Here is a 15,391-nt window from a genome sequence, read left to right as displayed (position 1 = left end):
CTCATAAGAACACTAAGCTGAGAAGCAGGCTTTGTCCCAGTGGGGACGTAACGCCAGAAAGAAGAAGGAAGGATTTAAAAAAAATCGTCAAAGGATTCCTTTCAATTCGAGGCTATAAAAATGTCTTTACATTTGCGAAAGATTTTAACATGGTTAATATTTTTGCATCAGAATAAGAAATAAGAAAAGTTAAATTGTTTCTCCCAGTGTTGTGAAACCCCCTTCTATAACCCAGTGTTGTGAACCCCCTTCTATAACTAAGCGACTTTAATTTTAATAAGGAGAATAAAAATTATGGCATTTTCCAGGTTAGTTTACTTTTTGACATATGATCGCAGAAATGAGCCAGCCTAGGGCTACAATTCTCTTAAACAATTAATAACATAAGTTCTTCCGTTTCTATGAAAATGTGTAGTATAACACAGGTAAACAGAGGAAGAGCAAGCAAGCAAGATGAAAAAATCATAGTGGAGCTTTTAACAACACAATGTAACTCCATCCAGCCTGAAGATCTGTTTGTTACTGAGATCCCTACCAGCAAGGTTGTGACTATAGCGTAATAACAATTTGATATCATTTATAGAGGATGTTGTTTCAGAACTTCATCAATATATAAACTCTGAGAAAGTTCTAACTAATCCTACAGAAAACTCTATTACAGTAGACGTTCGGTCGGTGCAAACGGTTTAACTGCAATGCTTTTTAACTGCAAGTCCGGTAACTGCAACAATTCTCCAGTTATCGCACCACCAAACGTCAAAATGGTGCGCCTTGTTAGCCCCTGTTAGCCCAAATGAACAGTCGAATGAATTTCACGTTCATTTTACGTCAGTTGATGGGTTGTTGACGTTTGTCAGTCGTTGCAGTTATCGAATTTCGTTCGCTAAGTGAAACGTTAACATGTTGCAGTTTCCGAACGTCTACTGTATATACCTTTACAATGTTTGTCAACATAAATTTGGAACATGGAATTTGAAAAACTTTGAACATAGATATTTTTTTTGAACTGGTGAGCGATATCTCAAAGCTATCTTAATGTTTTCACTCCCAAAAAGTTGCATTCAACTTCTGTGGCGAGCAGCTTAATTGTCTTCTTTGTTCGATTTTCGTATTCAACTTTCGTCTGATGCTTTCGATCAATGTAATACAATTATAACATAAGTTGAGAAGGTTTGCCAGGCCTTACTTTTCATCGGCCCACGGCGCCCCTGAAAAAGATTTAAGGCGCCCCAGGGCGCCGCGGCGCACAGTTTGGGAAGCACTGAGCTAGAGGTTTTGTCTGTCATTTTTTGCAGACTAAACTACTGTGTGACGGTCTGATCAAGGACATGGTTTGTGAAATCTAAAAATGGCTATCACAATGGCCGCCTCTCATTCTGCTCTAATTCCCATGATCATAAATCTGATCATCCAGCAGGTCTATGAAGCTGAAAATATAACTCGTTGCTCGCTCACTCGCAGTAAACATTGTGGTACATTTTCAGATTGAGGCAGATTTTCAGATTTGTGCTCGAGAAAACGCGAGGCAAAATGCATAGTTTTGAAAGTAAACGCACTGCACCTTCACCTTAAGCTATTTGTGAGTACAACATTTATTTAAAACATATATTGGGGTTTTGAGTTTTATTCATTTATTCTATTCTTTTCACTTGAAAAAAGATTATTTTAAGAAAAAAAAACGATCTTCCAGTTTAATTATCTATACCTTTTAGCAAATCACGTGTGCTCTTCGGGAGCTCAATAATGGACGCCGGGATTTTGAACAGGTATGACTGAACAAAGAGCCACAGCGGTTTGCAGTCCGGAGTATATCGCAAATTTAGCACATAAGTGATATGCATACAAATGCATACAGCATGCACAATATTATCTGCGATATACTCCGCGCCGCCAAAAATAACCATCGTTGCTTTTGTTGAGTTGCTCGTGCCCACTGCGACAATTTGAGGTTGTAGCGATGATTCCCCAAATTTTTCGCGGAGATGGTTCAGTCGCCGCTCGATCCTCCCTTCTATATCACCTGCGTTCTGTATAAAAAAGAAAAAGTAAATACGAAATTAAATAATAAAGCATAAAACTATACTCAAAGACAACTTTGTTATGAAATGCAGCTATAAATTATGTGGTACAATTGATATAATTGTGTTCTCATGAACACTAAGTTGAAGAGGCAGGCGAAGTTCCAATGGGGACGTTTGAGACAGAAAGAAGAAGAAGAATGTGTAACATCCAGAATATGCAGATGGTCGATAATCATGATTTTCTGTGCTGATATTAACTACATTTATTAGGGCTTCTTTCACTATAAATACAAGGTATAGTTTTATTTGAAGCAAGTAAAATTATATTCTTCTTCTTCTTACTGGCTCGACGTTCCTTACTGGAACTTGGCCTGCCTCTTCAACTTGTGTAGAGAATACTTTTACAGTAGTAGAGCACTTTAACAGTTATCAATTGATCGGCTTTATTTGCCTGCCTTTGCATGATTTGTACATTGTGTGGCAAGCACAATAATAATCTATGCCCAGGGAGTCGAGAAAATTTCCCGACCGGACCGGGAATCGAACCCGCCGTCTCCGGATTGGCGTGAATGTGCGTTGATAAGATAGTGAGTTGTGGGTAAAATGAGTTGGTTAAAAAATAATTTTGTAAGAATGTGAGTTGGCAAGATAGTAACTTGAAGAGAAAATTAGTTGGTAAAAAGTGAGTTGGTGAAAGTTGGTGGTGGAAAGTGAGTCAATAAGAAAGTAAATTGATGAGAATACGTATTGGTGAGAAAATAAACTAGTAAGTTGGTGAATTGGTACGAAGGTGAGCTTATAGGAAAGAGTGTGGATTGGTTACAATATGAGTTGGCGAGAAGATGAGTTTATGAGAAAGTGAATTGGTGAAAAAATGAGATTGAAAAGTGAGTTAGAAATCACCTTAGTCTTACCCAATTTAACTTCTTACAAACATACCTTCTAACCAATTAACTTTCTCATTAAATCTCTACCTCATTTTCGCACCAACTTACTTTCTCGTCAACTTATTTATCACCAACTCATTTTCTTATCAACTTACTTTGTAACAACTCACTTTATTATCAACTCATTTTCTCACAAACTCACTTTCTTCCCAACTCATTTTTCATCAACTGACTTGAACTCATATTCTCATTAACTCATATTTTTCTAACTCATATTCCCACTAACTTTCTCACGAACTCACTTTCTTATTAACTTGCTTTCTTAAGAACTCACTTTCTCATCAACTCAATTTTTCACCAACATATTGTTTTACAAACTCACTTTCTCATCAACATATTTCCCACCAACCAATTTACTTTCTTACTAACGTACTTTCTCCCTGAACTTTTCACAAACTCATTTTCTCACTAACTCACCCAATCACCCATATTCTCACTAAGTCCCTCACTTAATCATTTTCTCACCAACTTTCTAATTCGTTTAATAACTCACCTCTGTTCTGTGAACTGATTGGCTTAGACAGAGAACTGCATTCAACTTTTTAACGATGTTTTTTCTACTTCGGCTCCATTATGCTTCCGAACTTCTGTGCCTTTCGATAAAATACTATGTTTGAGTTATTATAAACGATGTTTTTTTTTTTCAAATATCTTGAATGGGATGCAATGTACAGTTCACCTGTCAGCCGTATCAAGCATTGAAATTCTTCTTATTAGATTGTTTTTGTGTAATGTATTGCCTGTATCTGCAAAACAGTTCCATATGAAAAAAGTTGGCATTGAGAAAATCGTTATCAAAGTTTCAAACTACATAATTCATGCAAATGTTTGAAAAATCACTTATAATTAGCCAATATACAACATGGACCCGATTTTGTCAGCTCCATTTTGCGACAATCTTTATGCTGTCATCATTTTACAAATGAAAATTTTCCAAATCTTTTTGGTTCATCATCAAACTGCTTTCGAAAACTAAAAAATAGAGCGATAAAAAGTTGAAAAATATGTTTAAATTTTAAAGAAGAGCAAAACATGTTCTCCAAACAGGAGCTGACAAAATTGGGTCAATAATGTATGTACGATAGTAAAATTACAGTTACAATGAAGTTAGAATATTATAATAAATTATAGAAAAATAGAATGACCTCGAAAGCAGATCCTTATGATGATTCCTGGTCAGTTCAATTCCATCATGGGGCTGATAAGCAGTTACTTTGGGTCTCCAGGTAGCGTAGTGGTTAAGGCTTTGGATCGCCATTTCGGAGACGACGGGTTCGATTCCCGATCCGGTGGAGGAAGAATTTTTCTCGACACTCTGGGCATAGATTATCATTGTGCTTGCCACACAATGTACAATAATTATTCGGCAATGGCAGGCAAAGAAATCTCTTCAATTAATTACTATGAAGTGCTAAAGGAACACTGAGTTGAAGAGGCAGGCCAAATTTTAGTAGGAACGTCGAGACAGAAAGAAAGAGTCAAAAACTAACATGGGACAATTATGTGTGGAGCGGCAGATTGAATGTCTGCCTGATAAAAATATTTAAATTTGTATTATTTTTTGCTGGACAACAGAGATTGTGTTGAAAACTACAGTAGTGCTTACGTCGACTATATGATTATGGTCAGGATAGTAGGAGTGGGAATGGGGCACCCAAAACAGCAATGGAAATGGAAGCTAATTACGAATTAGAAGGCGGTGGAAAGTGGTCAGCATTTGATTTCCATTGCAGATGCAAAAATAGATTCATTTTGTAACACTTACCGGTAGTTGTGGGGGAAGTCGGAACGGGAACACCTACTGGGCGGAACCAGCCAAGGCTGAAAACGAAACGTCCGGAACGGCAACAAAATCGGGAGCTTATTACGGAAGAGAAGACGGTGAAAAATGGTCAATATTTGATTTCGATTAGAGGAGCAAAAATACATTAATTTTGTATCACTTACCGGTAGTTGGTAGGGCGGAGCTGGTCACTCAATGCGGAGCCGGAACGGATGCACCTATTGGACGGCAACAGCCGCGGCGGGAATGGCGACAGTGGCACTGGGACAATAAAACGGCTAAAAAGAGAAGACGGTGGAAAATGGTCAAAATGGATTTCGATTACAGGCGCAAAAATGGATTAATTTTGTATCACTTACCGGTAGTTAGTAGAGCGGAGCCGGAAGAATTTTCCCTCAATGCGGAGCCGGAACGGGTACACAAGAGCCGGAACGGGCAACAGCCACGGCAGGAAAGGAACAGAATGAAACGGCTAAACAGAGAAGACGGTGGAAAATTGTCAGCATTTGTATTGAATTGCATGCGTTTTTTTCACTTACCGGTAGTTCTGCAGAGCCGGAATAGCTCGATATCAACGGAGCAGGAACGGAATAGTAGAGCAGGAACGACAGTAGAGCAACAGCGGCGCAGGAAACCGGCAATAAGAGTGAACTTTTTTTTAAAAAAAAGGGCAACTTTTCCGTGAATGCGCAGCCAACTATGCTTTGCACAAGCTTTGCTAAACACGTTTTGACAGGTGCACCGTGTGCGTAACGCTTTTCATGGTCATGATTTGGAGCTCATGAAAATGGTTGCTCTGAATCATGATAGTGGTAGCTCAGCTTCAAAATACATGAGTCTGAATCATGATTTCGTCCCAAGAGCAATTTATAATTTTCATGATTCGTAAATCATGATAATGGGATCAGATTTTTTCCCGTGTAGTTTTTACTGTGGATACTATTAGTAAGATGTATTCCATCGTATGAGCAATGAGATTTTTTGCAAATTAGAATTTTTTATTGTGTCTCAGTCGAAACCCAAATGCACGGTGAATGGACCCTCTTCAATATATATGGTTCCTATTACCGTGCATTAGTAAAAGGCATGAATTAGTAAAAGGCATGAAATAATTCGGTAATACTAGATTTATTTTTATATCGTGATTAAACTACTTCATATTTAGTTTTTTTAGTGAATATGGAATGGCTTTGACAATACAGTCAAACTTCCTATAACGATTTTAGTAAAAAAACAATTATTTAATCATTTTTAAACTTTTTAAGGTTTTTATTGTAAACTAGTGGTCCCGGCAAACTTCGTTTAGCCATCAAGTAGGCTGTTGAAAACGGTATTGATCGTCCCATACGAAATGACAGTGCCATTCAAGCACGTTTTTCCAACTTTCCCGGTGACTCTCCTGGGATTTTTATACACACAAACACGTCGGAAGCCTTGACGAACAAAACGGAGGTAGAATCATTCCAATCCGTTGACCCGTTCGTAAGCTATTTCGTGACATACAAACACCATTCCATTTTTATTTAAGTTCGGCAGGAACTTTTTCAACTTTTTAAAAACTTTAATTCTAATTTACAACCACTTTATTCACTACACTATACCTCTACCACCGGTAGTTGTTCAGACGCCTTCAGGAAAGATCAGTTCTAGAATATTGTAGTATTGTGTGGTCTCCGCATATAAAAATACATGGTGATAGAATCGAATCAGTACAGAAGCAATTTCTTTTATATGCCTTACGCAAATTAGGCTGGACAACGTTTCCACTGCCATCATACGAGGCTCGATGCATGCTTATCGATATTCAAACCTTAAATGGGCGTCGCGAAATAGCCATGATTTCATTTATCAATGATGTTGTATCGCAGCGTATTGATTCCACCAATCTTTTATCATGTTTGAATTTCTACACGCCCGCTAGACAATTAAGAAATCGGAATTTGTTTGCATCAAATAATCATCGAACTAACTATGCAAAATTCGGCCCAATGAATCGAATGATGTCTCTTTATAATCAGCATTGCACAGAAATTGATCTGACCATGTCGCGAACAAAGCAAAGACAATATTTTAATTCCTTAAGATATAATACAACATAGAATTAAGCAAATGTGTAGTCTACTATTGATTGACGAAATAAATAAATAAATAAATTATATAGATATAGATTTGAATACTCTTAAAAATGAGTGCGCACACTACTAGCAACATAGTTGCTCCATCAACAACGTTTTTTCAAGATACGGAATAAAATCACGACGAAAACTATACGCACGGTGAATGGTGCACTAGTGTGCACGGTAAATGGTGACATAGAACGGTACGAGGCGACCTTAGCATGACATTTTCAAACATAATTTTTGAGTATTTTTTTGTTATGCATCACTAGTTTTAGATTTTTCCCTGAATTATGATATAATTGCACGCTACGTAGTGGTATTCTAGTACGCTCCAAATTATTTGGAAAAGTTATATAATTTTTTGAAGAACATTTTTTTTCTTAAATGCACGGTGAATGGTAGCTTGACGGTAGTTTAACGCTTTTTTGAGCATAGTTAATGGCGCGTACATGTTTGGTTAAGATTTCACAGATTTGAATAAGTTCAGGTGAACCCATACTTTTGCACGATGACTTGACTGACTGTTTCATTGATAATAAGACTAATATTCTAATGACACCTTGTTTTTTTAATTTTGGTCGATCCAATGCTGAGGAAAGTACAAATGTTTTTTCAGTGTGTTTTTTGAAAAATGTCACAACTTTAAGTACAAATTTAGTATACAAAGTTCAAAGAATGTTTTTGGAAAAATACATACGAAGTAAGAATAACACTTTGCCTTTCGAATGCGGCTTAAAGAGTTTGAATTGGACGTGAAATCACAGAGATATGGACTGAACACTTTTGCATGTTTTTTAGGGGGTGAACCCAAACTTATGCACGGGAGTGTACATATATAGAGCTATCTATGATCAAGAATTCACATAAACATCATACATTACAATATATTAATTGACAAAACATCGACCTTTTAGCTTAGCTTAGCTTAAACTGACTACACATATCAATGGTTGCTATTCCGTGATTGACCGAAGTCAGTGAGAATGCACAAAAAATCAACTAGAAGTTCGGCTGGGATTGGCCATAATCTTCTTCAGTGTGCATAATTCAGTGCCTCTATTTATACATGATCAATAACGACGCCGGCCACGTCCTTGCAGTCAGGTGGGATTGGGAAAAGGAATGTTAGTATGTAACCTTTGCTATTTGGAGACCGTGTTTGCCTCTGCATCTTCACAAAGGTTACTGGGAGGGATGTTTGTTAATGGGGAGGATCGTTGGATCACAGGATTTACTTTAATAAGCGATTAGACCATGATAAATAATTATTTGTGAGATATAAATATGCTTATATGTAAATATAATATATTCATTTGATATGAACATTTTCTATGTAGAGGAAAATTATGCCGACACTTAAGGTGACGAACCATTCAAAGTTTGTTGAACAAATACCTAAATGTAACATTCCTACAGCTGTCAGGACGAAAGCATGTGATGCGATTGACTGAAACATCATAGAACACTCTTATTCTTATGCCGACACTTACAGTGGCGAACCATCCAAAGTTTGTTGAATAAAGTGAAACTTTCGCAAGTCTACACTTGTAGTGTCGAACCAAGGTTTTTTTTAATTACAAAAATAAAGGTAAAAAGAAAGGGGTGTTTTGAAAAAAAAAAAAGTTAAACATAAATAATTCATGAATCAGAGTTTATGTCGACACTCACAAACCATTCATAGTTTGTTGAAAAATCATATTTACGTCCCACCGTTGTAACGAGTAAATGTGCAGACATACATATTTTATATATTCGATATAGAAGCATGAAACGAGCTCACCAATTGATCCGTCATCCTTGACTGAGCAGCAACAATCCACTTTCATCATCAATCGTTCACTCGGCTACATAAAAGCACTCAGAGAAAATAGGCGCGCGACCCGAGAGGGAAAACAACTGACGACTGCTCGGGCTTTCTTGACGCACTGCTCAGGAGCAAGCGTCAACGTCGAAGAATCGAAAAGAACTCTCTATGACAAAACATCGACCTTTTGTCCATAAACCTACAAGATGAAGTACTCAAAAGTGAGTTCATTCCACTCAATTCCGGTGATTCGTGCGTTAACCTAATTTTAAAATGATGGGGTAGAAGTTGTTTTCATTTCGCGACTACGAAGCAAAAAGAGATTTCACAAAGCACTCGCACCAACGGAAAACCTCGTGAGGAACTGTCATCGTGTGCGTGGAAAAACAGCATAAAATATCTCTCTACTTGTTTTTCTCACAGAAAACCGAAGAAAACATAAGCAGCTTCGTAGTTTCGAATAGCAGCCATGCGAAAAGGTAAGGGTATGCGATATGAGTATTTTCAATGGCGATATGAAACGAAACGATATGCGGAATTTTCAAAACTGTTAGTTACGAAACGAAACGAATAGTTGAAATATTCCGTAAGAACCGATACGAAATTCAAATCCTCACGAAATATTTCGAAACGAAACGAAATTTTCCTGAATATTCCGCGAAAGTTTTTGTGTAATGTTAAATTTTGGTGTTTGTTATTAGGAAACGTGTAGCGTGTAGCGTTATTAGAAAATGAGGGCTTAACATAATTTAAATTATATTACGTGCATCTTACTACTAAACTGCAGTCGATTTGGGTGACAAATAAATGCCATGACGAAGAGAACTAAACTACCGAAAACGAACAAGTTCCCATATCTGCAATAAACTTCCCGCTTTTCTCTCAATTATCGTGTACGCGTAGGTTGCGACCCTGTGCGTAATCTTGAGTACTTTTGTAAAATCTTGTAAAACATGTTAATGTTTTTAATTCTATTAAAATTTCATAATACTATGAAGAAGACCGAAAGGAGAAAATATTATTTTTACTGCATCAGCCAAACGCGCATTGTTTACCAATGCGCAAAATCAGTTGCGTAAACGGTATTCAGCCAAACGAAGCTGATTATGACTGGTTTGAATCCCGGTCCGGGTTGGGATCTTTTTGCGTTGGAAACTTTTATGACTTTCAAGGACTTATCTACATGTTTTATGTCTCGTTTGAAAAAAAGCCCGTTCACATTTCATGACGCTCAAGGAGATTGGTGGATATTCTTACATTGTTACAATTAAGGATAGTAATCTTAAACATTTAAAACAATCTCAAAAATGTTGAGTTAAGCCCACAAGCGATTTATTTTTTAGATATGCCTTACAATATAATTAAAAACCATGTAGTGGTGATGTTATGTCACTAACTTACATCAAATATGAAATAATGTACCGAAAAACTAAACATTACATCTATTTTTCAATTGTATTAAATGGACAAATGGATGTGAAATTTTCCAATAATCACGTGGTCCTCTTTCGCAAAGCGCACCTCGTTCGGAAGAATTAGATGCCCATCCATGATTCCTCCCTATCTAGTAAACAGGGAGTCGTGGGTTCGATTCTCACATAAGTCGTGTAACATTTTCGTAAATTTCACTTCAATTTGTTCATTTAATCCAATTGCAAAATTTATGTAACGTTAAGTTATTCGGTAGTTGTTAAACTTCCACTCGGTTGGTTAGCCGTAAACCACGAATCATAATTAATTAAATACAAATATGAAATAATGGTTATCATTCTGAAGTATAAATTAAATTAAAATCCATGAATTATACTTGATAAATCAATCGAGATGAATTTGGAAGAGGTGCAAGAGTTATAAATTCTAAGAGATATTGCTGTAGGAACTTAAAAAAGAATTCACTAGTCGAGTTGGGGTTTGCAGATGATGAACGGATGCACGGATGAATAAAATATTTTTTTGAATATTGTAATGGAAGAAACGGGGACAACCGTACCAACTGTTCCATTAAAGGGAATATGCAAAATCGTTGGAGTGGCGTTGCTAAGAAAGTTAATACGCATTCCATTGTTTTTAGTGGTCCTTTTCCTAGGATGGCACACAGGTATTTCACCCGTGTGTCCTGGCTCTAAAGCTTAGGCTTAAGCGCCCTTACGCTCGCTCTGAAACCAAAAGAAAAGTTATTCTGACCTCTCACCCGTTTATCAGCAATCTATCATATATGCATCCTCATTAAATGAAAACTTCTCATGAATTGTGTTAAAATATTAAATAAAATGTATGCAAAGAAATAATTAAACACAATGAATACCCGCAAATATGCCACAAATTCTCAAAGTAGAATTTTGGACCACTTTCCCTTTTTTTTGTTTTATGGGAAGTATGCACTTCAACAGAAAAGTAATCGCCTATCTCGATGCGTCGGAAATTTCTTGTAAGAAATGCTCAAGAAAAGCATTTTTCTGTGATCGCAGTACGCAGTTGAAAAGAAATGTCAATTTAAATGGGGCTCACTGTAGAAAATTTCTTGACTATTTCTTTCCGCAGAAATTTTTACTTCTCTTGAGCTGAACAGCATACCTAGCTTTACAAATAACTTGAAAAAATAAAAGAATCAGAACAATCTCACCAAGTTTTTAGAAGGCGACCGTGGTGTTGTCATCAGCATGTAAGCTTCTACTGCGCTTTCATCATCCCCTTCTAGTCATGCGGGAAGTTGTCGAAATCGATCACACGTCACATCAGGTGGACATTTTTACAACTTTTTCCGATGCACATGTTTTGCACTTTGTGATTTCAAACAGATTTTTTTTTCGTTCAATTTAACTAAGCATAAATAGTTTCAAAGCACATGCTTAACTGGGAAAACTTTCCAATGCGAGAATGCGGAATCACACTTATCACGTAGCAAATAATCTAATTAGGTGTCGTAGTACCGGCCAAAACCTCCAGCAGATACACGTAAAAATCAAGCATCCAGAACGAAACAAACTATCGTCGAATTAAATCTTCGCAAAGAGAAACACTTATTACTTTAAAAAAAAATTCTCGACAGAAGCGACGTAAACGTGACAGAAAATTCGAAACGCAGCCGCCCGCGCACACGGCTTGCTGCGATCCTGTGCTATGCCGTTTTTGTTCGAAACAAAACTCGAAATTTCGCGAAATTCCGTTTTATTCCGTTTGCTTTCAATTTTCCGCGGAAATATATTTACAATTTGGCGAAACGAAACGAAATCGTAAAATAAAAATTCCGCCTGCATGAGTTCCGTGGAATTCCGCGGAATTTCGTTTCGAAGCGTGTTTGACGGAATCATTCGGTATTTTGCATACCCTTACGAAAAGGTACCTACTAGCTAAGCCATAGGTTCCCAAACTTTTTAGGGGCACGAACCACCTGACCAAATCTTAAAGAAAGAAGTTTATCCGTACAATTTTTTTATAACCTTTGCTTTGCTAAATGTTTTCAACATTGAAAGTAAAGGAATTTTTGTTCTGTGCATTTCTACGCTTATATATCAATCAAGATATAAATTCAAATGTTATAATTATAACAAATATAATTTTTCGTCATTATCCGTATCAAATTTTTAGAATTGAAACATTCATATATTTCAGAGAAAAGTACTCAAATACCACAGAAATAATAATATCAATCATCAACTTAAGATGAAACAATGAACGAGCAGCTTCTTTAGAATGGAGAGATTATGACTCTTGAAAATGCGTGGAAAATTAGAGCGGCCGTTTTTGGATTCTAGCATCTTTGTGCAAACGTAACTCCATAAAACTGACAGACGATGTTTTTTTTTAGTATTTATCAGGAGTGGTGGTAGTCAGCTAAAATTCATTGAACATTTACCCAGTTTTGGTTGAATTTATCGAATAAATTTTCAAAATTTGAGTATCACAGCATTAAGCAAACCTTCGCTGAAATTGTGGGGTGTGAATAAACCAATCCAGTTGCCTGCGTGGAAGTGCAATGTTGAAAAAAATTTCTTCGTGTCACAACATTGCTTTTGTTTGCTGTGAGAATTCAAATATAAACAGAATTGCTGCAAAACAACCACTTCCTTGCTGACCAGTGCAGTGCCGAGGTCGATCCAGCGATTGGAGGAAGACTTCCGGTTCACTGGTGCCCGTCGGTGGATCTATCCTACTTCGACAAAGATTTCCCCGACGGCGGAAGATGTCCCGCACTGATGCTGTCCGGGCAGATGCCGAGGTCGGTCCTGCGATTACGGTGGAGGGAAGTTTCCGATTCACTGACGCCCCGACGACCATCTGCCGGTGCTGTTTCGCGATCTACTCAAGTAGTCCCAAACGAAGAATACAGCCAACTCCAACTCGATGATGGTTGGTGTGGTGCCGAGATCAGTCCTGCGATTCTAGTGGAGGAAGACTTCCAGTTCGCAGGTGCTCCGACTACCCATAACCGGTACTATGTGACGCTCGTTCTACTCGGCTTAGTCCCGAAGGAGGATCTAGCCTACTCCGATCGTGGCCTGAAGCTCTCTGGTCAATGGCTACAAATTTATGTTGCAGCGACGACATGATATGCGTTGTCGCTCTGTTCACCGCGTGCCACGTACTTACGTGTTGACACCAGGGCTGTGCATTTTCGAAAGCATTTTGTGAGACACGAAGGCTTGGTTGCGTCTTCCCTTCGTCTCACTCGATATTCTCCGCCAAAGTGATGCAAATGGGGATCATACCAGCTATCACGCCTATAACATCTGACGATATGGTTCTATACGTACTAGTAACTCGCACTGCCATCAGCCAGAACGTTCTGTTGAGCTTTTCGCGGTTCCGCTTTGTTTCTAGTGCCTTGCCCAAGCAGCAACTCCATACCTCAGTACCGATGGCGAGACGAGACGAGCTAGCAGACGCCTCGTACTGTTACTTGGACCACCTAAGTTTGGCATGATTCTCCCTATTGCGTTCATTCTTTCTCGGACTTTAAGCATGCGTAATCAACGTGGCTCTTGAAATTCAGCCGATCGTCGATCATTACTCCACTGCTGAACCTCTGTTTTGTGGTGAGCTATCTGCAGCTTGACTCCGCTCATCCAGCCCTCGTACACCAAGATTCTGTTCTGGAAGTAGCTCTTCAGGATCTTGCACAGATAGTCGGGAATCTGCATTCTGTGCAATGCTGCGGCGATGGTCTCCTAGCTGGCGCGTTTTTCACATCTATCGTGACCACGGCGCAGTATCGATCAGGAGATCGTTTCTAATTTGACGCCCTTTCAACACACTCGTGTACTGCTCAAATTGTATCTACCGTCGATAAGCCTTTGCGGAATCCAGACTGCATTTGCGACAACCCGCGCTCACTCTCCTTATCCTTCGTCAGCCTGTAAAGGATGATTCTTTTCAGAAGTTTTCCGAGCGTATCCAGCATGCAAATGGGTCTAAACGAGGCTGGATCTCCTGTGGCTTCCCTGGCTTTGGCAGTAGTATCAGTTTCTAGATCTTCCATGTCCTTGGAAAGTGACCTTCGTCAATGCACTTCTGCAACACCTTCCTAAATATGTCCGGATATGCCAGGATGGTAGCTTTCTGCGCTACGTTCGGTATTCCATCTGGAGCAGGGGAAATATGAGCTATCTCTTCTTGTGGACGTTGTTTTTATTATCCACGTAATTGTGGAGCTCCTCCGCAAGGCACTTCGTCACTACTAACTTCGGTTTTTGATGAACTACGTTCAACCCACTGCAGCCGCTATCTCAAGGCGTGATAAATAGTTGCCCTCGTAATACCATGGTTGTCTATGCAAGCAGTTAGGCTGTCAGTTCTGTTGCGCCAAGATACAATATAATATTCCATGATTCAGTTCGGGTACATATGCAGCCAGTATACCATAATTGAGCACTCACTGGTATCGATCCTAATATGCCGGATGTCACTCCTGATGATGGGCCAATGCTTCGAAAGCGGCACGAGTCGCTTGTATAGAGCTGCTTTTAGACCTGTGGTTTTTTAAGAGATTCAACAGAGCCCAGCATTAAATTCCTGCCACGTCTCTTAAGCAGATGCCACTTGAGTGAGGTCCAGAAACCTGGGCCCGGTTGCTTCTCGAGAGAAACACTGAGTGGTGGTTTTTCATTGGTGCTCGGGAACGAGTCCTGAGTTCCCACATAGAACTGTGTCCAACAAATTTGTCGGTCTATTTGCTAAAAGGATCTCCTGGAGGCTTGTCTGGTTTCGGCAGCAACGCCAACTTTTGTCACTTCCAAATGTCGGGGAAGTTACCCTCATCGCCACATTTTGCAGCTTGATCCTGAACATATCCAGGGTTTCCTAAAATGCTGCTTTCATAGCTACGTTGGGCATATCGCCTGGTTCTGGAGCCTTCCTGTTTCTTAGGGCTTCCATCATCGCGATCAGCTCCTCGTTCGTTATCTGGACTTCTTCTTCATCGTCATTCTTAGCTCCGTACGGTGTTGACGGTCAACTCGTCAGTTCATGCTGTGGAAATAGCGCTTCAATGGTAGTCTTCATTTTCTCCGGACACCTATTGGGTGGCACAGCTGGGCTTCGCCATTGAAACTCTGTAGGCGTCACCCCACGAATTTGAATTGACGTTGCGACTCCTCCAGGCAGGCTTTCTTATTGAGCTTGATTTCCCTGTTAAGAACGGTACGCCTTATACTCTGATCTTCTATCTCCTTTTTCCAGCATGAAGGCATGCATTCCTTCCTTCGAAAACTCCTTTG

General features: G+C 38.9%; 1 protein-coding gene and 1 long non-coding RNA gene across 2 annotated transcripts in view; one reads left to right on the top strand and one right to left on the bottom strand.

Annotated features, from left to right (window-relative positions):
• The window catches only part of LOC110676975 (ras guanine nucleotide exchange factor V), a 271,444-nt gene that overhangs the window by 35,424 nt on the left and 220,629 nt on the right, over nt 1-15,391 (top strand). The window lies entirely within an intron of this gene.
• LOC110676977 lies at nt 1,893-5,675 on the bottom strand. Its single transcript, XR_002500863.1, has 5 exons — nt 5,291-5,675; nt 5,111-5,223; nt 4,916-5,029; nt 4,734-4,828; nt 1,893-2,027 (listed from the first exon to the last, which is right to left on the bottom strand). It is a non-coding gene; the product is annotated as an uncharacterized LOC110676977 (long non-coding RNA).

The sequence above is a fragment of the Aedes aegypti genome, chromosome 1 (assembly GCF_002204515.2).
Source record: "Aedes aegypti strain LVP_AGWG chromosome 1, AaegL5.0 Primary Assembly, whole genome shotgun sequence".
NCBI lineage: Eukaryota > Metazoa > Arthropoda > Insecta > Diptera > Culicidae > Aedes > Aedes aegypti.
Note: the sequence above shows the minus strand (reverse complement) of the source record. Positions and strands in the feature narration are given on the sequence as shown.